Source organism: Macaca fascicularis, chromosome 17 (assembly GCF_037993035.2).
Source record: "Macaca fascicularis isolate 582-1 chromosome 17, T2T-MFA8v1.1".
In the NCBI taxonomy this organism is placed as follows: domain Eukaryota; kingdom Metazoa; phylum Chordata; class Mammalia; order Primates; family Cercopithecidae; genus Macaca; species Macaca fascicularis.
In genome coordinates this window covers 40,337,682-40,365,533 of record NC_088391.1, presented here as the reverse complement: position 1 = coordinate 40,365,533, position 27,852 = coordinate 40,337,682, and the positions used below count along the sequence as shown (strand labels likewise).

Sequence of the window (27,852 nt, the reverse complement as noted above, 5' to 3'; positions counted from 1 at the left end):
CCTCAAATGCATATCCACAGCCTATATATATACTCCATGTTTCCCATAAACATCATTGTTCAGGCTGCTATTACCTACAGGGTGAACCATTAAAAGACCTCCTAACTGGTTTCTACATTTCCCTGCTTGCTTTCCTGTAATCCACCCACCAAAGAAGCAGAGTTATTTTTAAAATAACGTAATTCAAACTAATGTCATTATTCTATTTAAAACACTCTAAGACATTCCCATTGCACCCGAATAAAATCCCAATTTCTTAATCTGGTTAGTAAGCCCTGTACAACCCTGCTCCCCACCTACGAGCCTGTCTCATCTTGCTCATGCTTTTCTCTCACCCACTGTGCTCCACCTTCTTGCTGTTTCTTGGACACAGCCAGTTTATTCCTTTTTTACTGCCTTGCACTAGCTGCTCCCTCTGCCTGGAATGCCTTCATTCAAGGTCTTTGTGTGGCTGGTTCCATATCTTCTTTCAGATCTTGATTTATGTCACCTATTCTGAAAAGGGTGATAACCTAATTCAGCCATACAGTCACTTTATCACATTGATTAATCTTAATTCTGTGAAAAACATTTAACATCTACTTTTTTATTATATGCTTGTGTTTGCCTCTTCCAGAATTTAAGCATTTGAGAACAAATATTTCACCTATCTTTGTTCCTTCTTTATCCCCAGAATCTAGAAAAGTGCCTCTCACAAGATATGAATATATGAATTTTTAAACATGTATCCCCAAAACAAAATATACAAAACATTAAGATTTTATTCCCTAAAGTAGCTCAGAGACACAAAACACAGTGACATTGGAGGTGGCTTTCCTTAACAAAATACCCTGCTTACTTCCTTTTCTATCTGGCAGTAGTTGTTCTGGGGACAGGATTTAACAGGCCCAGTGAGAAGGCACAGCAGCTTTTGCTTAATCCATTCTGTTAATTGCAGAATGATTTGAAGGCTTAGAGAAGCAATCACAAAACCAAAACATATGACCTCTGACACAATCATCTTGTAGTAACCATATTTCTGAAAGAACTGCCACAGGCAATTTAAGGGATAACTCTCAACTAAGAGGTGGGCTCAGTCCTCATCAGGAAATATCAAGAAGTGCCCCTTGCCTCCTCCTTCAATTCTTTTAAATCAGATAAGTAAGAACATTTAAGCTGTCTTTGTGGGATCAGTAGAAAATGGCCTAGCCAGGGAAATTATTTTTTTTTTCCCCTTTCTAAAATCCTTTTCGTTTTGCTCTGATTTCACTTTTTCTCTCATTCTCTGATGACACTGGTCAATGGTTGATTTTATTTCTCTAAAAGGCTAAAGCTAGTGCTTGGACAGGGCAATTTGGGGGCATGAGGAGCATCTAGACCAGATACCAGGTGACTTCTGCCCTGAGCTGGCTAGGCAGTGAAAGTGCCATGACACCAGGTTTGACCCTAATGCACAGAGCAGCAGGTGGGGCTTAGAGGAGCTCTCTAAACTGCCTTTGGCCAAAATGCCCAGGGTGAACTGGCCACTTGCAGTGCCAGGCAGTGGGAAGAAGAGAGGCCCGACCACTGTGACCACTGAAGGTTTGCTTTTCCCTTCCTTTGAAATGGAAATTTCAAGAAAACCTAAAAGTGAATAAAGGTTAAGAGTCAACTGAAAATATTGATTGTACAAACTTTTATTCTACATTTTAGAACCAATCAAGTAAATGAGGACTAAGCAAAAGCTGCTGGTTGAGAAAGCAAAACCTTCTCACTGGGCCTGTTGAGTCCTGTCCCCAAAACAACTACTGCCAGATGGAAAAGGAAGTAAGCTGAGTATTTTATTAAGGAAGGCCACCTCCAATGTCACTGTGTTCTGGTAAGGAAGAATGCCTTAAGGTTTTTCAACAGAAGGAATAATAGAGCTATTATGACAATTACAATTATGCTCCACTGATTTTGAGTCCAGAAAATCTCTGATTAAACTGAATCTTCTCCGTTAGAATCAGGAATCTAAAGAATCATTCATACCTGAAGGTATAATCAATTCTTTACTCACAGAACTTAAGAACTAAAATTATTGACTGCTCTGGAAAGTCCATTATGCATCTTAAAATTCTGCCCTTATTAAAATTCTCTCCTCTGTTAGTCTGTTTTTGCATTTCTATAATGAAATACCTGAGGCTGGGAAAGTTATAAAGAAAAGTGGTTTATTTGGCTCCTGGTTCTATAGGCTGTACAGGAAGCATGGCACTGGCATCCGCTCCTCATGAGGGCCTCAGGAAACTTTCAATCACGGCAGAAAGTGAAGGCGGAGCAGGCATGTCACACAGTGAGAGTGGGAGCAAGACAGAGGGAGCAAGGGTGGGGCAGGTGCCACAGTGTTTTCAACAACCAGATCTCACAGGAACTCAGAGCAAGAACCCATTCATTATTTCAAAGACAGCACCAAGCCATGAGGGATCTGCCCCCATGACCCAAGTATCTCTCACCGGGCCCCATTTTCAACATTGGGGATCACATTTCAACATGATATTTGGAAGAGAAACACATCCAAACCATATTCACCTTCTTCACAAGGTCAGGGCCTAAAGTGTGAATTACCTGCTACAATCTTCAGAGTGCCATAAATTGCGGAAACTGCTTAATTTCCTGCTCTGTGGTCTTTAGGTAAGAAGTACTAGCTTATGCTTAAAAGTAGAAATTTGATGTAATGATATGGGATTTGATTACACAAGCTAAGGAGAGAACACATCTGATCCCCAGAAACAAACAGAAGCAGGAACTTAGGCTGGCTTTCACATCTGGACTCTTTTTTTTTTTTTTTTTTTTTTTGGCCTAATTCTTCCCTCCTCTTTCTTTAGAGTGGCCTCCTCTGCTTCTCTAGTCACCCAGGTAGAGAAAGTGATCCCAATAGTTGTAAGTTTAGATATTATATTTTCTCTGCTACATCAGAGAATGATCTCAGTTGTGATTACAAATTTCTAAGAAATAAGTGTGCTTTCACCATTGGTGGATGGGTACAATTCACAACCCCGTCCCACCTCCCCTGCCCTTATAATTCTCCTCCAACCTTAGTGTAGCTCCTTGCTACATACCAGCTGATCCTTCTAAAGTTTCTCCCATCTTTAAAAGAAAGCCTACCATTTCTCTCACATCAAGAAATCGGTCAGCTATGATCACTTTAATCATAGCTTCAGACAATGTAATGTCTGAAGAAGGAAACCAATGGTTATTGAATATCTACTACGTGTTTGTTAATTTATGTGTAGTATCTCATTTAATATCCACAATAGATATGAGGATAGGTCTTAGACCTTTGTAATAAATGAAAAAAAAAAAAACATTTATACATAGAGAACTTAATGTAGCATGCTCAGTAACACGGCCAGCATGTGTCAAGGCTAAGCCTGTCTGTGAAATTCAGACATTTTTTCTTACATTCTACTCTCCCCAATTTTTTTAACTATGATAAAATTAATTTTTTTTTTAAATACAAGGACACCTTATAAACTTTTCTTGAGATTATTGCTCTAAGAGATTTGGGTTTTCTATATCTCACCAGACGGAGTACTTGTGATAGTGTAAAATGATTATTTGGTCTTCTTTCCTATTTTCTCACATACAACTCCTAAAATCCTTAGAATATCCAAAGTGATACCTTTTTATATGCTAATGAATTGACTGATGGTTGGCAGCTCCTCAGTAGCTTCAGTATGGGGCCTGGCCGCTGGAAAGACTAGGGCAGGATTAGAGGGTTGGGACTTTCAGCCCCTCCCCTCAACCTCCAGGGAATGGAGAAGGGTTAAAGGTTGAGTTGATTTCCAATGGCCAATGGTTTGATCAATCACTCTTGTATAATGAAGCCTCCATAACAACCCAAAGGGACAGGGTTCACAGAACTTCCAGACAGTTGAACACATGAAGGTTCCTGAAAGGCGGCATGCCCAGAGAGGGCAGGGAAGCTCCATGCATCTTCCCCATACCTTGACCTCCCCATGTCTTTATCTACATCCTTTGTTACGTTCTTTGCAATAAACCTGTAAACCTACGTGTTTCCCTGAGTTTGTTACCAGTGGAAGTTATCCAGGCTGCCAGCAGTGACTCCATGTGGATCGATAACAACCTCAATTCTTGCCTCCTCTGAAAAAAATAATTCAATTGAGGGGCAAAGGCAGAAAAAGAGACCTAGGCAAGTTTCAGAGCAGGAGTGGAAGTTTATTTTAAAAAGCTTTAGAACAGAAAAGAAAGGAAAGTATTCTTGGAAGAGACCCAAGCAGGTAACTTGAAGAACAAGTGTGATCTTTAACCTTGATCCTAGGACTTCATAGGCTGGCCCCTTTCCCATGATTCTACCTTTAGGGTGGGCTGCCTGCATGCACAGTGCCCTCCTTATGCTTGGGAAGTGAGCACATGCAGTGTGTTTAGGAAGTTGTACACATGCCCATCTGAGGCTTTTCTTCCCTTTTCTGGTGGAGTGTGCCCAGAAGATCATACTCAGCCATTTTGTCTCTTACTGTGCATGCCCAGAAATTTGCTCCCGACTGGCATCTGCATTCAATTAACATTTTAGTGCAACAGGTATAGACCATGAGGAAATGGCCTTTCCCTGGCACCGGCTGCCAACCTATCACTTTTAGAGAGGCAATGTGATAATTGTCAAACCATCACCCAACATTCCTAGTAGGTGGGGGAGGACCCTCTCCTGCCCCACTCGTGCCTGTCTAACTATCTGTAACAAGTTCTGTGAGCCACTCTAGCAAACTAATTGAACAGAAGAAGGGAATTGTGGGAACTTCTATTTACAGCCAGTCAGTCAGAAGCACAGATAAAACCACCTGGGGCTTGTGATTGGCATCCAAATTCGAGGGCAGTCTTGTGGGACGGAGCCCACAACCTGCGGTATCTGCTGCTATCTCCAGGTAGATGGTGTCAGGATTGAAGTGGAGGATACCCAATGCTTGTGTCCATTGCAGAATTGATCTCTTGCTTGGTGTGTGGGGTGCAGGGGAGGACCCACATTTGGTCACAGAAGCCTTCTGTGTTCATTATTGTGGGATGACAGCAGAAGAAAATCTGTTTTCTCCATAGTTTATTTTCCTCACACAGTACTTATGTGCTTATATTAAGTTGAGCAATCCAGATTTCATTGGCTTATTACCCCCTTCACTATTCAAATCCCATCAATGACTCTGGCCCACCTTCTCCCTAGTGGCCTCAAAGGCATCTCACCTGAGCTCACAGGCAGGCCCTCCTAGACTTGCCTCCTCCCATCCCCTGAGCCATGATCCATGGCCCAAGGAGCCATTTGAGAGGGCAGTCTCCAGATTTTCCTAATACAGACGCTCATGGCAAAAATGCAGCTCACTATGCCATGAGTCCTACAGCGTGCTTTCTCCAAAGCTGCAAAATCTTGAGATGATCTAGAAGCTCTGTTTCATTTTCAAAGTTAAGGGCACTGAGATACCATTTTGTTCTATTTAGAAGTGGATAGAAGACTCCTCTCTCACTTTCTTTGTTCTTTTTTTAATGTTTATGCAGGAAAGATGCTATGCTTCACTCATTTTTGAATCCTGTGAGATAGAGATAAACAAACCAAGTGAGCACTAAGTAAATGCTTGATGAATAAATAAAATCTGTGAGTGTTAAGTGCCTGATCTCAACTCAGTTGTTGTATTGTTTTGTTTTAATATACCTTCTAACTGCTGCATAAAACCGAAATACCAAAACTAGGAATGGTTCTGTTAGACCCTCATCCTTAGAAGGCTTGTCCTGGAAACATGATCCCTATGGACCAGCATTTCTCAGCATATGTTTCATGGAACATTATTCTGGTAAGATCTAAGCAGATAGCAACTCTGAAATCCAGTAAGAGTTGACTTTGTAAGATAAATGCATGCACATTCCTCCATCAGAGAGTAATGTGCAGAGTAGCCTATGAAGGACTGTTAAACTTTGAATAACAAGTTCTTTTCCAAATGCATGTGGCCATAGAAATACTTGCTCACTTAACACCTATTAACATTACTTCTAACTAAAGACATATTAATAAGGAAATATTGCCTTTAATGTAGTGTTCTTAAAGCGGAAAATATTTCATCAAAATAATACCTGGAGAGCCATGATGCAAGACTGGAAATCTCAAGGAAAACTTCATTCCCATTCCCCAATGCATGATCTCCTTTGGTAGTCACGTAATAGCTGGGCCTTTCCCAGATATCTTCTCCAGTGAAACTGACAACCCAATCAGACCAGAAAGAAATCATGTGTCCATAAATTCCCACTTTCAGGCCTACTGCACCCTTGGCTCTCTATCTCTGGGGCTGACTATTCATGTAAAACATGGTGCAACTAGAAGGTAAACAAAGTAAAGATAAAGTGAATTCTAGTTTGCCTTCAGCACTTTTTAACAGTCCAAGATGGTTTCAAGTCTTTTGCTCAACTTTGGAAACATCTATTATCAATGGATCACAGTAATCCTGATCATGTGAATAAAGTCAAAGCCAACAATTTTGGCAAAATTAACAATAATTGTACCCCACGAAGAGACAGTTACTTATTTTCTTTTTACATGTAAGTGGTCACATTTAAGTTTCTGTAACAGTCATCTTCTAGGAACAAAAGGAATGATTACACACCTGAGCTTAGCTATACAGTGATATCAAATACAAGTTTTGGTATCTCTCCAGATGATCTAAAATACTAACAGTCAAGCTAGTAGATTTAAGGCAGTGGCCTCTAAAATAAGACATATTTATGTCAGGGGTTTTTCAAGATGATGTACTGGGATACTGAGAAGAATTCTAACACTGGAGAAAAATAATAGAACTTTAACTTTTATCCTTTTCCTATTAATGCTTCTACTTTCTTTGTATTTTCTAAGGTACATAGCACCATTTCAATGAGTTCTTTTTTTTTTTTTTTTTTTTTTTTTTTTTTTTCAGGCTAAGGAGTTCTCTTTTTATGGCATCTACAGCTTTAATGAGAAAGAACTAGACATCAAACTAACATCTGGCCTGTCCCAAATCACACTGAATAAAGAATCAGGTTCTAAAAATAAAGTGCCAACAGTTAATTTTAAAGCAGATATTCTATGGAACACTGACTGCTAGTCCTATTATGGATTATTATGCAGAATGCTCAGTGTTCCAAATATCTTTAGAAACTTTGTTTTGCAATTTTTCAATCTGTTAATGATCTTCAGTTCCACATTGTTGAACAGGAGATGTTCAGTTCTATTGACTTTGAATATTGCCTGTTTTTCCTCTGACATTAAATGCAGGCCTGGGACCCCCAAGACATTTCCACAGAAGAGCTACTGATGGTAGTTAGCTATAACTTATCTATAAAGACAAAGACCTTTAAGAAGACAATAACTGCTGTTTATAAATCTCTCTATAATTTGTCCTCAAATTAAAGGTTGTTATGATTCAACATTAAGATGACAAATTCTGAGTGGGAAAATTGAGACTATTATTAATTTTTTGTAATGGAGAAGAAGGTTCATTTTCAAAATAGACTTAGAGTGGCTTTGTTGATTAGCATAATAATAAGATGGTACAGTCTCAAATATCATTATTAACCTTCTAAAATAAAATTTTAAACCAAAGCATTGTCAGTCTCTATAATTTCACCCGTGCAAGGAAAAAAGCTAAGCCATAGGTTTCATGAAATCAATGAATGAGTTATTGTTTCTACAAAACATTTATAATTTGTGTGCATGAGTCTGTGTTTTCTTTTTTCCCTCGTTATTTGACCATGCTGCATGTGAAACAGATCTGTGAGTACATCTGTAACGACATTGCTGGGGCTTTAATAAATATAAATAAGACAAATTAAATCAGGTAAAAACTTAATCGAAAAAATGGGATTTGTTCTGTATCTTGAAGGCTTAGCACCTTGTGGAAGCTCAATAAATATTAAATCAAGGTCACAACATTCAAGACCTGTTGAATCACAAGGAAAAACTAATTTCAAAGTCTTCAGCTATCTATAAAGGACCCCCTGCTTCCAGGCACTGAATTCCAATTTTAGGTTTCTAACAGGTATGCTTTAACAGATAATGCTTATAACACTCTGCATAGGGAAAGATATTATTTGTGATGCAAAGAAGAGTGAAAGCTTTTTGAATACAATGAATAAAAGTCCTAGAAGCAAATAAGAGAAGACTGAAAACCCCAGGAAGAAAATGATTCATCAGGTCAATCACTGAATAATTTTCTCTACTCTCTAATTGTAAAGATGCTTTGAGAATCTCAAAACCAAGTTTCAAATCTCAAGCCAAATTTCAATAACTTCATAGGTGAATTGAGAGCTGTGTGTGGACTAGAATAGCTTGAAGTAAAGCCAGTAAACACAGATTAGCTCTGGATAGTCTTACTCTGCAACTTTCTAGAGCCTCCTCTAGAAAAGTTAGATTTACTGAATAAACCTAGATTTCATAATTATTACTTTATATATAAAGGTGCTCAACAACATCCTGTATACTCTGGAATTGCTTCTAGAAAAGTCCCATAAAGATTTTTAATAAGACCAGGTTCCTATTGTAGATCAGGTGCCTAATGTTCACGTCAGGGTCCTGGTCTAGGCATTGAGTAGGTAGTTGTGTAACCTGAGCATTTCCTTTATAACCTGTCTGGTCCTCAGATCTATTGTAAGTAAAGTGGAGATGGTAACACTATGCAAAAGGTTTCTGTGCAGATTAAGAGAGAAAATATATGGAAAATAAACTGCATATAAGAAGCTTGGAATAAATAATTGTTAAATCTAAAAGGGATTCAAAAGAATCTAAAATCTAAGATTCTCCAGGTGGAGCACATGAAAGCCTTTGGCTGCTATATTGGTTAACTACAGAATGCTGGAGAGTATCAGCAAGTAGCATCAGGCCATAGGGTATCTACCACCAGTCCCCATCCATGGATGGGAAGATTTCGGAAAGACTCTGGGATGGTTTCAGAAAGTCCAGAGGGCACTGGACTGAGTCAACACACTCAGGTACACTTTAATGCCCCCTTTGGAAGTCAATACCATATTCAGTTTCCCAACATAGAAAGGCTTTTGAAAGATGAACCAATTCTGCACCACCTACAAAGCTTCAGATTACTTGAAGTATTCATTAATTCCGATGACATTTTTTGCCTGTTGAAATTGTTCAAGGCTGACCTCAAACTTGGCTTTTCCCAAATATTTCTCCATATCAAATGTATGCTTTTCCACCACTGAAAATCATATTGCATTTTGCGTCTATAAACACATCTCAATTTATCTTAACTTACATTTATTTGTATACTTGTCTTACTGTCTATGCTAATCTGCTATTGCCATCATAATACTGCATGAAAAACAACCCCAAATATTAATGGCTTACAACCATAACCACTGATTTTTCTCCTTTTACTGTGTTTATCATTTTCCTATGACTGGTGATTATCAGGTGAATGTTCTTTCCATGGTGGGTCACAGTAGTACTAGAAGATAAGCCAGACCACACAAACACATTTCAAGCCTCTTCTACATCATGCACACTGACATTCCAGGGGCCAAGGGAAGGCATGTGATCAAGCCTAACATCCATTGGGCAGGCGCATATATTTCATATACACTGGTGGAAGTCTTGTCAATGGCACAAAGCTGTAAAAAATTGAGAACAATTATCCAGTATATATAGTATATGGCAGGCTCTATTATGCCAAATATGTAATGCTCATTTATGGAGTCTAAATAGCTCTGTGCTTTAAAAGCATTTGCTCCCTCCATCAATTAATTCCCAGTTAAGTACTGAAAACCCAAAACAATCCCATTCCTAGCACAGTGTCTGACACTTAGAAGACACACAGCAAATATTTGCTGAATTAATTTCTTGAATGAAGAGAAGTTCCCTTAATCCATAGCAGGCACCTAGGTGAACTTCCTTACATCGTTTTTGTGCTTCTTGAAGCCACAAAATATTTAACCTGAAAATCTAACCAACAGCACTTCAATAGCACTCCCATCAATAGCACTCCCAAAACTGTGGACTCTAAGAATCAGGCAGTGTCCTGAGTGATTAAAAAGAGGATTATCACCCTCATAGTCTCTATTAAATGTAAGGGAGCTGAGTCATTTCCGTGATTTATTACACAAAGGAGGGCACTGCATCAAGGAGGGAGATAAACATTTAGCTTTGCCTTTTTGTGAATGAGCCTTAGAATAAAGCCAGATCTGCTTTTCTGGAAGACACTTGTTTGCCATTCTCATTTTTTATTTTATAACTTCCTTTAGGCATTTAAAGTCTATGAGATCTGAAGAGTTGAATTTGGTAAGTAGAAACAAAATTATTGAGTCTTCATTTGCTGATTGTATCCATGGAAAAAGAAATTTTACTGACTTTCTCAGAGCATTGAAGTTTTCACTCTTAGTCTATAGCAACAAAGGGGAAAACTTATTCCTGTCTCTTCCCTTTACGATGACAGTCAAGTTTCAACTACAAAGATGCCTCGAGGCCCAGTGATTATTTAATTATCTCCTGGAAAATAATTTCCGAATGTGACAAGGGCATCAACAATCTCCTCAAGCCTGCTAAATTTACTTCTTCTGTCACCTTGTTGACTGTCTCCTCATATTACTTCCCCTGCAGGGGCATATCTAAATTTTGTGGAGTCTCAGGTTTATATAATTGGGAAGAAGGCTCTCAAAGAAAAGACTGGAAATTTACAAAGACAACATTAGATTTAAACAAAAGCCTGCCAGTGAGTAGCCCTGAAAACTTAAGCTTCATTAGCACCAAGATTAATCCACATATGCCCCCCCCCATAACTAATGCTGCCAGATAAAATACAGGATGCCTAGTTAAATTTGAATTTTAGGTAAACAATAAATAACATTTTTTATTATAAGAATATAGTCTTGGGGACAGATATATACTAAAATATTAATCATTGCTTATCTGAAATTCATATTTAACTGGGCATCCTGTATTTATATTTACTAAATCTGACAACTCTACTTAAAACATGGAGAGAAAAGGCAGACACCTAAGTTCCTACAATAAATCTACAAAAGCCACGTGGGTCTCTTTAGGCCTTCTTTGACTTTCCTAGATAATTAGGACCATGGTCTTTATATGAATAAATGTTGCAGAATTGAGTTTTATTCACCCCTGGTTAAACGCTATAAATTTTAAATTAATTTTTATATCTAAAAATTCTATGTAGAAGAGATATGGCATGAATGAATGCTTTTCATTCAAAAATAACTTCAGTAGCAAAGAGACAATAATAATTAGAAATAAATGCCAATAGATTGTCATATGAAAGAAACTTTGTCACACTCAAATTCCCTCAGTAATATATTCTAACGTCTCCTAGCCTTTACAGTTAAAATGCCCTATCATCCTCAAAATTTGCAACCTAAAGCATCCTGCTTGAATTCAACCCTCTTGTCCTCTCCTTAATTTAATGGGAAATATCATTAATTAATATATGGCTTTCCAGACTGGAACACTACTGTCTTTCTCAGGCTACTCTTCTCCAAGGAAAACGAACAAACAAAAAGCCTCCATTGCATTAGTGTTTGCTCCAGGCAGTGTCTGCCAGCACTCTCACAGAGCCGACTCCTCCACACCTCAAGATACTTTAGTTGTAAGGTTTGACCACAGGTAAGAATGCTAAGGAAAATTTTAAATGAATGTTGAATATAATTTGAAAATAATCTCATAGATACAAGTTTCTGTACTATTTTTAAGATATTTTGGGAAACCTCATGTGTATTTTGAATTTGTCCTCATACTGACAATAAAATGGAAGTCCTTGTCAGATAAAAGAGAGCGGAAATGTGTTTCTAAGAACCATATAGCAATCAAAGAAAGAAATTCTCTATCGATGAGTCACCTGCTTAATAGTTTGGTTAGATACACATTCAGGTACACAGAGCAAATATTGAACTGAAAAAATGACCCTGAATGCAATCCAAAAATGTTCACAAGACTGATATTATTGAAATATTAAAATAAATATAAAATTCAGTACATTCCGTCTGGGAGTGGTGGCTCACGTCTGTAATCCCAGCACTTTGGGAGGCCGAGGCGGGCGGATCACGAGGTCAGGAGATCCAGACCATCCTGGCTAACACGGTGAAACCCCGTCTCTACTAAAAATACAAAAAATTAGCTGGGCGAGGTGGCGGGCGCCTGTAGTCCCAGCTACTCGGGAGGCTGAGGCAGGAGAATGGCGTGAACCCGGGAGGCGGAGCTTGCAGGGAGCCGAGATCCCGCCACTGCACTCCAGCCTGGAGGACAGAGCAAGACTCCGTCTCAAAAAAAAAAAAAAAAAAAAAAAAGAAATTCAGTACATCCCTTCTGAAGTTTCTTTTGAAATGCTTATCTCTCTGTAATTGCAAATTTTTTTCTTCATATATAATTGGAGAAAATAAAAGCACTTATTTCATTGAGGTGTTGTAGGGATTAAATGAGACTATATTTAAAGCACAACACAATAACTATAATAAAATAAGCACTTGATAAATACTTTGTATCAGTATCATTTTCAATACTCATTTTTAATAAGTTATCAAATATATGCATATAGGAGATATTTTTTGTCCTTTCTCTTCTTTTAGTTTATTTCTTTCTTATGCCTTTGAGTGCTTGCCATATTGTCAATTATTTAATAGTTGCATGAGTATAAATATAGATTTTTAAGTAGGGAAATCAGTAATTTTGTATTTGATCAATATTTTTGTATCCTACACATGTATGTAATATACCTCAGAATTCTGATAGTATTGTACAATTGATTCTTGAACAACTTGGTTTTGAACTATGTGGGTCCACTTGCATATGAATTTTTTTCAATAAATATATATATAAATTTAATATATAAATATAAATATATTCCATATGATATATAATACATTTTATATAACATAAAAATATATAAATTTTTTTGAAATTTGCAACAATTTGAAAAATGTTGCACACAAACCACCTAGACTAGGAATATCAAAAACATAAGAAAAAGGTAAGTATGCATTAATGCATAAAATCTATGTAGATATTACTCTATTTTATCATCTACTATCATAAAATACACACAAATCCACTATACAAAGTTAAAACTTATTGAAACATGCACCCACCCAAACACAAACTGTACATGGCACCATTCACGGTGGAGAGAAATGTAAACAAATGTAAAGATGCAGCATTAAATCATGACCGCATAAACTTAACTGTAGTACATACTGTACAACAGTAATCAATTCATAGTCACTTCCTGTTGTTCTTGCAGTGAGCTCAAGTGTTGCCAGTATCCGTTTAAAATACTTTGTGACACTAATCATTTCTGCATGAGCAGTTCATTCCTCTAATAAATTGCAGTAAAATGTGATCTCTTGTGTTTCTCGTGTATTTTTCATTTTGTTTAGTGCAATACTTTTAACCTTGCATAACAACATGGAACACATACGAAATGCCACTAGTGATGCTGGAAGTGCTTCTGAGAAGCAGATAAGTCACGGTATTGCAAAAAAAAAAAAAAAAAACAAAAAAAACAAAACAAAAAAAACCCTGAATTGCTTGATATGTATCATAGACTGAGGTTTGCAGCTGCAGTTACCCGCTATTTCAGAGATTCATCTGGTAAACAAATGACTAAACTTGTGGTATCAATACATACAATACAATACTACAATGTATTTCCACTTATGATTCTCTTCATAACATTTTCTTTTCTCTAGCTTTCTTTATGGCAAGAATATACTATATAATACATATAAATTGCAAAATATGTGTTAATTGATTTTTTTGTGTAATTGGTAAGGTTTTTGGGCAACATGGTCTATTAATAGTTAAGTTTGTGGGGAGTCAAAAGTTCTATGTGGATTTTCAACAGTGTTGGGGATCAGTGGCCCTAATTCCCATTTTGTTAAAGAGACAATTTTATTTACAATTCTATTATAAAATACACTTATTTCAATGCTAATCAAGGTAATTTCAAGGATTATTGGTGCTAAATAAGTATAAATATCCTATTAAATTTTGACCTTAAAATAAGGTGAAATCTATGCCTCCATAACTTTCATTCAATGCTATTAGCTCTGCCCTCTGAAGAAGCATTCTTTCTTTCATTGAGTAATCCAATAGATCTTCCTTTGGCAGCTCCTCAAGTACCATCAGAAAATGTCTCCTTAGTAGCTGCCCGTCGTTTTTTTCTTCAGTTTAGTTTACTTTATCTTATAAAAACATTGAGAGTCTACAGTACACTAGGAGTTGGAGTTATTCTGCACACTAAAAACGAAAAGAACGAAACACAATCTCTGACTGCAAAAAGATAAATTTAATGGGAAGGCAGATGAAGACAGAGAAACTTAATACGAAATAAAATTGAGTTGGGACAGTTCTAGGAATGAGACACACCTACCCTTATGATTCTTCGTGATTATCTTTCTCAGCCTTTTACTTTCCTTTTACCTTCCTTTGTATACCATGCAGCACAGGCACTCTCAACCAGGGTAATTTTGCCTTCCAGGAGATGTTTGGCAATATCTGGACATTTTTGTTGGCTTTCTGGGTGGGAAAATGGAAGTTCTAGTGGCATCTAATGGATAAAGGCAGGAATGTGCTAAAAATGCACAGGAGACTGCCCATGCCACCCTCAACAAAGAATTATCTGATCAAAATGTTCCATAGCTTAAGAAACCCTATCTAGCTTTTTTTGTTTTGTTTTGTTTTTTGAGACAGGGTCTTGCTCTGCCACCCAGGCTGGACTGCACGGTCATGGATCATGGCAGTTCAGCCTCCTGTGCTCAAGCAATCCTTTCTCCTGGGCATCCCAAAGTGCTGGAATTACAGGCGTGAGCTACCACACCTGGCCCCTACCTCACTTTTCAATGTCCTTTGTAAAGTGTGGAATTTAGCTTTAAAAAAAGGACACATAATTCTAGCTGTCATCTGACCAATCTGAATACAGAACAACCTTTATATTGCTGAATCTACGCTTTGCACCTGAATTAATTAGCCTAAAATGGAATTTAAAAAATTGAATAGTCATTCACAGTATTGGCTCACAAGGAGCTTATAAAACTACTATATTGTTCAATTTTTTTCCATATAAATTGTTTTGTTCATTTTAACTATAGTTCTAGCCTGCTGAGAACTTCTGAACCTAATTTAGCTATTGTCAAGTTTGATACGTTCGACCTTTACATCTTTATCCAAATACTGGCAAAAACATCAAGAAGACTAAACCCTATATTTTTAAACTGCAAAAGTAACTTGAAAGCTCGAAATTGGTCAAGAAAACAAGACTCCTAGGAACAGAGTTTCAATAATGAGTCTGCTACACGAACATTATTACTTGCCCCCAAAAACAATGCTGTGAAAGTATGGGTTAGTCAGGGCTCTCCAGAGAAACAGAACCAATAAGTACATATATATGTGTGTGTATATATATATGTGTGTGTGTGTGTGTGTATACTCATACATACATATATATACACACACACATACATACATATATACACATACACATATATTTATTTATTTATTTATTTATTCATTCATTCATTCATTCATTCATTCATTCATTCATGGGAATTGGCTTCTATGTTGGAGGGAATGGTATAAGTCCCAGAGTCCGATGACCGCATAACAAGAACCTCTTATCCAAGGGCAGAAGAATTTGAATGTCTCAGATCAAGAAGACAGACTTTGCTCTCCTTCTGTTTAAGCAGATTGACTAACGTTGAACCACATTAATGAGAACAATCTTCTTTACTTAGTCTATTGATTCAAATGTTAATCTTTTCCAGAAATGCTCTCAAAGATACACCTAGGAGGAATGTATACCAGTTATGTGAGCATCGCTTAGTTTAGTCAGGTTGAGACATAAAACTAACCATCATGGAGTAAATAGTGTTAGACTCATTTCCCAGCTAAGGACACAGAGCTTCTGTGAGACTGGGGGACATTTCCAAGGACACACGGCAAGTAAGTGAGCAGGAGGGATTGTTACATCACCTACATATAACTTCAAACACCATGAATGGTCTTTTTAGTACACTGTTTCAAAAAACAACAACAACCAGATGCCAATATTGAGTATGTACAACAAAGCTTTACCTGTGTAGCTAACCTTCACAACACATTTGCAAAGCAGGCATTATTGCATTCATGTTACAGATGTGGAAACACTGAAGGTTTAGAGCGGCTGTGATTTGACCATAGGTATGTGACTGCTAAAAATCAGACCTATAATTCATGCTTCATTCACGTGGCCCTAACACTGCCACATTGCCTCCCACCAGAGACCATATATCCACTTACTACACAGCCAGCCAGTTCTCACTTCCCTTTTGTACAAAGACTTGTCCTGGAGTCTCTTTGCCAAATGCTCTCTAGAATAGCAGCACACTTTGCTTTAGCTCATTGAGACTCTTATCACATTCATGTGTTTCGGAAGAATGTAAGTTTATGGGTAATTGATTTTTAAAAATTCCAGAGAAAACCATAGAAGCAGCCTAGTTCTTTACTCATCATTAAAACACAGAAAGAAGCTATCAATTTTCCCATATGCTAGAAAATAAATGTAAAATTTTTCTGCCTTTAAATGTTCCACACTTGTAGCATTTTACTTGGAAAAGTTAAGATTTCTTTTATATCTATTTAAAATGATACCTTGGCCAAGCACAGCGGCTCACCCGTGTAATCTCAGCACTTTGGGAGGCCGAGGCAAATGGATCACCTGAACTCAGGATTTCGAGACAGCCTAACTTGGTGAAATCCCGTCTCCACTAAAAATACAAAACTTAGCTGGGCGTGGTGGCACACGCCTGTAATCCCAGCTAGCCAGGAGCCTAAGGCAGGAGAATCACTTGAACCCAAGAGCTGGAGGTTGCAGTGAGCCAAGATTGTGCCACTGCACTGGCATGTGCCAACCTGGGTGACAGAGTGACAGTGAGACTCTGTCTCAAAAAAAAAATAAAATTAAATAATCCTTTAAAAATACAGAGGGTGAGTTTAAAATCGAAGTTCAAAAGAGATGAGGCAAATATTATAAAATATTAATACATTTTAATATAAGTGATGGATATACGGGTATAATGTTATTTTTTCTACCCTGAGAATAGTTGCAATTTTTTATAATAAAAAGTAAAACAAAATATAATGTTCATGATTCGATAATCCTTGTCTTCTCTTTAGAAAGTAATTTTTCTTTAAACTATTTTTATCGTCCATTAATTCAGTTCCATATAATTTACTCCAAAATATTTTTCTCAAATGCAATTTTTAAAAATCATTAGATATCAACCTTTAAAAGATAATCAGAATCCCAATAAAACCCTCACTACAGTCAAATCATAAAATCTGCCATTTTTACTTCAGGACTTACTAAATATGCTGTCTTTAAGTACAACATTAAATTCATATTTGATTTACTATCAAATGCAGGATACTTCAATTGCATTTTAGATCTCTCACATTTAAACCACATTAACAGGGTTGAAAGGTGTTGCTGAGGTTGACAAGTGTTGGCATAACAAGTAAATGAGACGACTGTCATTTTTACATGTATGAATTATTCGACAGTATTATGAGTCAGGCATACCCTGAAATGACAGTTACTCATTGAGCTCACTGTAAGTAAAGTGAACTACTCCTGCAGTGAATTCAAAGGAGAGGTATAAAAAAATCTACCTTTCGGTTTTTCCAAAACCTTTCCAATTTTTGTAATATTTTCTTTAAAAAGGAAACACTGCCAAAAAATAATAAAAGACCCTTCATGAGTATTTCATCACTATAGGCTGCTCCAGATGGTAGCAAGGTGTCTGTAGGTCATTCCCTTGTGTCATACATGGGAGGCAGAGAGCATATTTTCACGGAGTCTTGAAATAGGCATTAGCAGAGAAATAACCTAGCTGATCATGCACTACATAAGTATGACTGCTTCCCAAGACGAAACATCACACAGATTCTCACATCAGTAAAGGACTAAAACCACTGTGTCAGTATTGGAGAGCTCTGATTCTATTCCTAATACTGAAGAGGGGTTTGAAAAAATACTTCATGCAAATAAGAGCTATCTTTTCTTAAGAGCTCACTGTGCTAAGCCCTTTATGTACAATAACTCCTAAAATCCTCATCACTATTTGTGATGGTTAATTTTATGTGTGAAATCAACAGGGTAATGGGGTGCTGAGATATTTGATCAATCATTATTTTGAGTGTTTTTATGGGGGTGTTTCTGGATGAGATTAACAGTTGAATGAGTTGACTGCATAAAGCAGATGGCCGTCCATAAGGACAGTGAACCCCATCTATCCCTTGAAGATGTGAATAGAACAAAAAGACTGACCCTCCCCAAGAGTCCAGGAGTAATAAGGAATTCCTCCTGCTTGAACACCTTCAAATGTGAACATCAGTTTTTTTCTGACTTAGGACTCAAACAGCATTGGCTCTTGCTGTGTCTTGAGCTTGCTATTTTTCAGGCTGGAATTACATCATTGGCTCTCCTGGGTCTCTGGCTTGCCAACCTACCACGAAGATCTTGGGACTTAGCCTTTATAATGATATGAGTTCATTCCTTATAATAAATATCTTTATTTATCATAACATACACATTCTTTTGGTTCTCTGGCGAACCCTGATAAACAAACTATATTATAAAGTAATATATTTATTCCTATTTTTCCAGTTAAGAAAATTAAGGATTGTAGAGCATATATTTCTTTTCAAAGGTTTCTTTTCCTGCTAGACTGTAAGCTCCTCCAGGATAAGTATTTTTGTCTGTTTCATTCACTGATGAGTCTTAAGCGCCTAGGATAATGTGTTTCACAGTAGCAGTTCGGTTTGTTAACCAAATGAATGAACCTACCTGGAAAGTGACAGAGCTAGGGCTGGAAATGAGGTGTGGCTGCTGCGCAGATCTGTTCTCTTAACCTTCATTATGAACTGTCTCTTAGATTTCCTTCATATTTTCAGAAGGCAATCTTCAAAAGAATAGTCCTTTTTAGAAAATTACTGGCCTAGTGAGTTCAGTCTTAAAGCTATTAATTCCTGAAAGATGATAAAATCAGGATCCCAAAATATCCCAATGGGTGGAACACTGGACTTATAAGATGAAATTTAATTAGGAAAAAAAAAAGTAAAGTCTTTTCTTTTATTCCAAACAGCAACTAAACTTATATAGATGTCAAAGGCATAGCTTAGCAAGAGAATAAATAAAAAAGTCCCTGGAGGATTAATTGACAGGGAGCTTGATATAAATCAGCACTGAATAGTGGTTGCCAAAAAAGCTAATGCAATTCTTGGCTACATTAATAGAATATTTTGTCCAGATCAAGGGAAATAATAATTCTATTCAATTATGCCTCTATATCAAACCACATCTAAACCACACACTTCAAGAAGAGAGGTAAACTGGAGTACATTCAAAGGAGAGTCACCAAAAAGATGAAGAGAATCAAAGTCATGTTATACCAAGATTAGCTAAAGGATCAGAAGATGAGTGCCAGAAAAGTCAGCAAACATCTGAGATGTCTTCAACATTTGCAAGGCTGTTATGTCTAAAAGATATTATTATTTTTTCCTAACTGGCCCCAGAATGTACTTTGGTCTAAGTAATGAAAAGTTAATGCTATAGTATACTGTCTCAGTTTTCCAAAAGTGGCATTAACAACATCATGAAAATAGTTAAGATCTCACTCTCTGGTTGTTCAAAACTGACAAAGCTACAAATTGTACTTAGTTGGTAGGTAAGCTTCAGATCAACTGGCTGCAGTAGAAGACCTTTATGGTTCCTTCTAGACATAAATATTGTGATACTCTAACAGGATATTAGAGCTAAAGGTAAAGTGCTCAGAATGACAAAAAAAAAAAATACACTGAAATTTATTGTATGGTTAATAGCATTAGCACTGTGTAGAAAGCGTCCACTTACATTATGTTACTGAAACTGCATTGTCACAGAATTAGTGAGTAAGAAAACTAGAGATTCCTAGGATTCCAAACATCTTTCCTCCAAAAGGGAAGACTTCTTGTTTGATGACTGCTGACACTTTTCAGTTGTGCTTATCAAATCATGAGTGATCCTTTCTACAGGGGCTGTTGGTGCCAATATACATATACCCAGGAAAGAAAATGTGCCTATACCTGAGACTGTAAGGATCACCTGCATCAGAAATACAGCCTGTCTCTTTCCACTTCATCTACACTATGACTATTAAAAGAAAGTAACATCAATATTATAACATTATCTGAATATGACAATCTTTTAAAATTTTATTGCACCTAAGGTTTGCATAAAATATCGTATTTTGTATAATCTATTTCTAATAGTAATGCCAAGGGAAGTTTATAATAAAGCATCATTTCAAAGAATTTAGAATATTAGTCTAAACATACATTCTTTCTTTACTAACTGTGATTTATTTAATAAGCCACTGTGTTTAGTTATTCTAAATTCTGTATAAGTTACAGTGTTTAGTTAGTCTAAGTTCATTCAGCCTATGTAACAACATTCAAAATCCTTCTGGGGCTTCCCACCTCATTTGGAGTAAAAAAAAAATTTAAAAATAAATAAATAATTGAAATGGCCAGGACAGTTTGATACAATGGGCCTCCTCCTTGACCTCACCTTGGTCTGCTCTCCCCTGTCTTGCTCAGCTCCAGCTACACTAGCCTCTTGGCTGGTTGTTGACTAACTCCTACCTCCGATCACTTGCTGTTCTACTCCATGGGATGCTCATCCCCCCAGAAGACTGAATCCTAAGCTCTTCAGGTCTTGAATAAAATGTCACCTTCTCAGTAAAGCCTTCTTTGCTCACCCTGTTTAAAATTAAAGCTCCTCTATGTGAAGCTTCCTATATCCCTTACCTGGTTTTATTATTTTCCCCAGAAATTAACAAAATTTACATTGTACGTATTTTATTTTGCAGAAGTACTTTTATTCACTGCTACATTCCAGAGTCTAGAATGAATGCTTGGTGAATGAATGAGCTAGCAAACAAATGGTGGTCTTTACTTTTGGGAAAAACCTCATGTAACTTCACTCTTAAAGATGGTGTGATACACTGTGTTTACTGCCTCTGTATAAAACTTCTCACCTAACATTATGTAGACCCCTCTGAAAAATGTCTTGGAGACAGTAAAGAAAAAACGATTAATATGTAATAATATCTCTAAGATTTAAACTAAATAATGTAATCTGGCTCTTTTCTACATACTCTAACAACATAATTACAGAGCTATATGGTGGCTTTCTGTTAAAAACATTGCTAAGAGATAGACATATTAAATTAGGTAATGCATATTTTAGTCTTAAGATCATAGTCTTTCCAAAGAGAGAAAAAAAGTCTTATTCATTCCCTCACTTAGAAAATGTGTCCTCAGAAATATTTCCACCCTTATTATTAAATGCATTTTCCAATTCCTGTATATGGAGCCCAGTGCCAGGTGGTAGGAATGTAGGTTGAACAAGTGAACAAGAAAGTCCTGCCCTGAAAGGGCTTCGGATTCTAGTTGGGAAGAGGAAAAAAAGAAGATATTCTTATTAAACAGCTGTCCCCTTAGAATACGCAGAAACACCACCAACATTCTTACAGATGAATGATACACAAGAGGATCTGAAAGGTTTTAGTGGAAACAGCTCCTTGAATACTTGAGAAGGGATTATGAGTGGATGAAACACATCCGTCTTAGTTATAACTTGTTCTTAGTTGTTAGCTATTTCCTCTAATGCCTCTGAAGGATTAATAAGGTTATCAAGACAAAGTGTCACAACTGCTAAGTGTTTTAACCCTTATTGTGACCTGGCTGACAGCATGTGTGAAACCTTAATAGTATCAAATTGTTTAGTGCTGTAGCATGCTACACTATTTCATTCTTTCATTCCCCATGACTAAAGAACTTGACGATATTTTATATTGGTGTCACGATGGTGATATGTGATGCTATGACATTATGAAGGTTTATTTTACATAATGTTCAGCTCTCTACTTTTAAATCTCTCACTTAGTCATACTTTTATATCTTCATCTAAAATTCTCACCTTCTCAAGTTCATTTCCTAGTCAATCCAGTTATAGAAAGCAAATGCCTAAAGCACCATTCAGTAAAGCCAAGATAGGCATATTGGTTTTAAGTTACATCCTCTTCTCCAAGGAAATACCAGAATCGCAATTTAGAATCAACACACATTATTTTTTTCATAAATTTAGGTATGTATTTTGCCTGATTGGATCATGCCAACAGGTCGACATTATTTTAGACTGCTTTAAAACACCAATGATCTGAGAAAAAAAATTATGATTATTTTACCCTTTCATGATGTGGAATAAGAATCAATGATTTAATTTTGTTTGGCCTATCCTTTTACACATCCTGTATGTAGCAAACCATAGTTCCAGGATTTTATAAGATTCACTGAAGGCTGTGGAGAGAGTAAAGCCAGCCGTTGCTGCTTAACAGCACCTGTCAGGGAACGTTATGCTGCCAGCATATAGGCACCTTCCCTGCATTAACGAAGCTTGCAGAGATGAATACAACATGAGCTTCAAAGGTAATAGATGCTGCATTTTGATAAGGTTTTAATGGACATGGACATTTCAACGAAGCTATAATGGGTGACAGCTTAAATTCAGGATCTGAGAAAGCCTTTAATTAAGATTTATAAGGCCAGCTACTGGAAGCAAATATAAAATGATGGTTAGACGTGGTGAAAAAGGAAGATGACTAATGGTCCCAGTGCTTCGTAACTAACCCTCATTCTAACTTAGATGATTTAATAACATTTCCAAATCTGGAGAGTTTTGTAGCTCTGTGTCACAGGAGATAGAGAGGAACAACTCTGCAACTGCCCAGCCCAGACCAGAGTATTAACAAGTGACAGGCTCTTTGTGTGGGTGATGAATACCAATACCACAGTGTCCCACTGGCTTCTGATGACCAGAAACCATTATTCCCAGCAGTAGCAATGCCCAATAGAGTTTTAGGTTCATTCCCTATAATGCCAAATAGGCCTCCAAGCCTCTTCCCTATCCTCTCTTGTCCAAAAGCAAGTTCAAAACTCCCTGTGCAATCACCAGTGGAAATAACACTTCTACAGATCCAGTTTAGTATCAATGCTGTCACTTTTCTTCAGAGACAGCTCAAAAGAGGTGACCACAGCCTCACTGAAAGAGCATTTAGAGTGTAGTGTTAGCAACATTCACTATACAAAGAGTCCACGTTTCTTTCTACAGTTGGGAGATCATAAGGAAAAGGCATAATGTGTATACTTTTGATAGGATCGTGTTGAATGGGTGACCTTTGTTTCAACCCAAAAGAAGCCAGTGCCAAGAAGACAAAATGACTGTAAAAACTGAGAAATACAAGTGGGAGCTAAATGCTGAGTATACATAGTCATAAACATGGAAACAAAGGCACTAGGGAGGACTAAGGGGAAGGGAGGGGAACATAGGCTGAAAAACTACCTCTTGGGTATAATGCTCACCACCTGGATGACAGGATCATCCATACCCCAAAACCTAGCATCACACAATATGCCCATGTAACAAACCTGCACATGTACCCTCTGAATCTAAAACAAAAGTTGAAATTATAATTTGTTTTAAATACTGAAAAAATTCTGTGCACTAATTTCCACTATCCTCAAGCTGGAGTAAAAGTTTCTTTGTGTATCTTAGAATCATAGAATCTCAAACTGGGAAGGACACTAACATATCTTGTGCAAAGACATTTTTGGGTCTTAAATACTTCTACAAACTAAAATTAAGTACAATGTCTTAAACCCACAATATGTTCAATACAGTAGCTTTTTCGGCCAACATATGGTTTATGTTTTTAAGCAAAATTATGGCTGTGGAGAGGACAGTATAACCACACAAAATAGATGTTAAATATTTCTTAATTTCATTTTGAATAATTAAGATAAAAGAGTTAGATATCAGAATTATAGTGCTTTAACTTGGGCAGAAGTTAGAATTAGTAAATCTAAAGATTAGCATACAGCTACTCAATATATTTTCAAAGGTAAAATGAAGATAATACATACTTTTATTGCTATACAAATCAGCTGATAATGAAGACAAAATATTTAGCAAATATGATTTACTTTTTTACTCAATAAGCACAAATTCAACACCCTTCCTACATCGCAGTGTCATACACAACCTTCTCTCAGAACATTTTATTGTACTTATTCGCCTACAGACTAATTCTTCAATTAGTCTACAACTTTGCTGCTATGGTCTGAATGTGTCTCCCAAAATTTGTATGTTAGGAAATTTATCCCACTGCAACAGCGTTGGAAGGTGGGGCCTTTGGGGAGGCGTTCAGGTCATGAAGGTTCCACTCTCACTAATGTATTCATGCTGTAATCAAACAGTTTGATGGAAGGCGTCTGTCTCTCTTTCCATTCTGCCATGTGAGGACACAGTGTACCTCCCTTCTGGAGGGTATGGCATTCAAGGCATCACCTTGGAAGTTGACTGCAGTCCTCGCCAGATGCTGGTACCTTGATCTTGGACTTTCAAGCCTCCAGAAGAATAAGAAATTTCTGTTCTTTGTAACTTACTCTATAGTATTCCTTTACAGCAGTATAAATGGACTAATATGAAAATTAGTACCAGAGAAGTGGGGTGTTGTAAATACCTAAAAATGTAGAAGTGACTAACTAATGAGCAGAGGCTGGAACTCTTTTGAAGTGAATGCTGGAAAAAGCCTATGTTTTCATGAACAGAGCAGTAAGAGTGATTCTGGTAAGAGCTCAGAAGAAGAGGAAAGCTGCAGTCCCAATCTTCTTAGAGATTACCTACATGGTTGTGAACACAATGCTGGTAGAAATATGAAAACTAAAGGATACTCTAATGAGGTGTTAGACAGAAATAAATAATGTCTTACTGAAAACTAGGAGAAAGGTTAGCTTTGACACAAAATGAAAAAGAAGTTAGCTGAACAATGTCAATGTCCCACAACTTTGTGGAAGGCAGAACTTAAGAGCAATGAGCTAGAATATTTAGAAAGAGAAATCTCTAAGCAGCAGTGTTTACTGCTTATAGTAAAATGTGAGAACACAGAATGATTCAAAGACAGAATTTATAATTAAAAGAGAAACAGAATGAAAAGATTTAGAAAATTCGCAGCCTGACTTTGTGGAGAATTAAAAAGTATGCTTAGGAGAGAAAACCAGGGTGTGATCCAGTGACCATTTATTCAGGAGATTAGTGTGGACAGAAGGAAGCCAGTGCTACTCATCAAGACAATGAGAAATTGACCCCAAAAGCATTGCAGATATCTAGAGCCTCGAGGGCAGAACAGTTTCATAGGAGGGGCCCAGGGTACACATGGGTCCTTGGAGCTCACTGCACATGGCCACCACAAATCTCTGTTCCCTACCTTCCAGCACAGCTCTCCTCAGACACCAAGCTGTGACTCAAGCAGGACCAGTACAGCTCAGGTTGTCTCTCCAAAGGACACAAACTACAAACCTTGGCAGCATCCAGACGGTGCTAATCCTGTAGGCACACAAAGTGCACAAACTGTGCAGGCATGGTTTTCTGCACGAATATTTCAAAGGATATTATAGAGAGCCTCAGAGTTCCAAGCAGAGACCTGCCACAGAGGCAGAGACACTGCAGAAAGACTGCACTAAGACAATGTTTAGTGGACCTGTGCAGCAGGGCTGTCCTTGAGATCCCAAAATCGTAGAGTCTATGCCATGCTGTACCGGCCTGGGAAAGCTGCAAGCATGTGACTCCAATGTATAAGAGCTGATACATGGGCTATGTCCAGCAAAACCATAGGGATGGAGCTTCCTGGGGCCTGGGAACCTCAACCTCCCCATATCCCAGAATGTCCAGAAGGCAGGACATGAAGATAAGATTACTCTCTAGCCTTAAGATTTAATCTTCTTTTTCCTGTTAGGCTTTGGGCTTACCTGGGATCTGTTACCCCATTTTTCTTTACTATTGCTCCCTTTTGGAATAAAACTGTCTATCCTATTCCTGTCTCACTATTACATTTTGGAAGTACATAACTAGTTTGATTTCACATACTCACAACTGGAGAGCAATTTGCCTCAGGGTGAATTATACCTTGAGTCTCACCCTCATATTTAGATGTGAGTTTGGACTTAGACTTTTGGGTTGATGTTGGAATAAGTTAAGACTTTTGGGAATATTGAGATGGAATGAATGGATTTTTCATGTGAGAATAATATAAATATGGGGGCCAAGGGTGAAATTCTATGATCTAAATGTGTTTCCCCAAATTTTTGTGTTGGAAACTTAATCCCAAAGCAACAGTATTGGAAAATGGGTTTTTGGGGGAAGTGTTTATGTTATGAGGGTTCCACACTCGTGAATGGATCAATGCCATTATAAATGGGCCTGATGGAGGGAGGCTAGTCCTTTTTCGCCCTCTGCCTTCTGCCATGTGAGGACACAGTGCTCCTTCCCTCTTCCCTGATGCAAGGTTCAAGGTGCCATCTTGGAAGTGGAGATTCCACCCTCACCAGACACCAAACCTGATGGTGCCTTGATCTTGAATTTTCCAGTCTCTAGAACTGTGAGAAATACATTTATGGTTTTTACAAATTATTCAGTCTATAATATTCTGTTATAGAAGCAGAAATGGACTAAGATACTTGCCAAAAGCGAGGTTTTTTTTTTTTTTAAAAACAATTTTTGAATTTTAGTGCCTAAAGCAGTGCCTGGAGCATAACAAACAGATAATAAATGGTTTTTTGGATGAAGAAGAGATAAAAGAAGGAAAAATGCCAGAACCTGAGCTAGGCTTCCAGGACAATAAGATGAACTAATCTGTAATTGATGTACTGCCTTTATATGTTTGTTGGGAAAATGGAAATGTAAAACTATATATGCAATTTACATAGTGAGAAAAATATTTTAATAAATGTATAAGAAATATAATTAGAGCACCAAGATCAGCAAATAATCAAGTCCAGAGAAAATTTTGTATGTTCTTTTTAAATTCATTCAACATATATTTATCAGGTATACATATATACTAGCATTATTTAAGATACTGTAAATGTCATACTGAACGAAAAAATGTAGTTTCTGCCCTTGTGAAGAAGTAGTTGAGATATTGTAAAACGTTACCTGTGCCTACTTGAGGTGATCACTCCCCCTCCATGTCCCTTGCCTTCCCAGCAGTAGAAATTGGAGGAAAATATGAGAAAGAGACCTAAGATAGATTGTGAGGAAGAGACCTACATTTAACTTGCTTGTGCCATAGTATAAATTTGGAGGAGATTTTGGAGACATCAATATTTACTCCATATCTATGCCAAGATTTTCAATCAGCTTTAGCAATAGTAAAGGTGTTTTTATCTCCATGTGATTCTCTCTTACATCTTCTGTTTCAATTGGTTCTAAGTTCTAGACCCTTAAACAATTGGTAGCCATGACAATGGGGAGAAATAGAAATGTGTATTTTCTCAAAGTAGTTCTTATTGGTTAGCTGAACTGAGGAAAGAAGAGAAGGAATGCTGCCATCATTCCTGGCTCTAGCAGCTTGGTGGATGTCGCAGTGAGACAGTGAAGGCTGGGAAGTGGGTTAAGAGCATGACAGCTCTATTGACAATGATAAGGAACAAGGAGGAGAAGCAGATTTGGGTGAAAGAAGCCATTTTACTTTTCGGCATGTTAAGGTTGAGACATATTAAGTAGCATTTGCATGTGAAATGTTTGAGTATACAATCAGAAATTATGAGCTCTCTGGAGCCCATAATACTGACTTGAATTTTTTTAATGTATAGGCTATATTTGAAATCACCAGGGCAGGTAAGATTGTCCAGGTAAAATATATAATGTGAGAATTGAAATTTAGAACTTAAGAGGTCAGCACTAAGAAATGAAGAGAGAGAGAAAGAAACAAATGAAAGAAACTGAAGAGGTT

General features: G+C 37.2%; 1 long non-coding RNA gene across 1 annotated transcript; it reads right to left on the bottom strand.

The window, feature by feature from the left end:
* On the bottom strand, window positions 1–27,527 carry LOC135968024 (uncharacterized). The gene is made up of 3 exons (XR_010582448.1): window positions 27,054–27,527; window positions 5,191–5,531; window positions 1–558 (listed from the first exon to the last, which is right to left on the bottom strand). It is a non-coding gene; the product is annotated as an uncharacterized lncRNA (long non-coding RNA).
* Window positions 27,528–27,852: the final 325 nt, after the last annotated feature.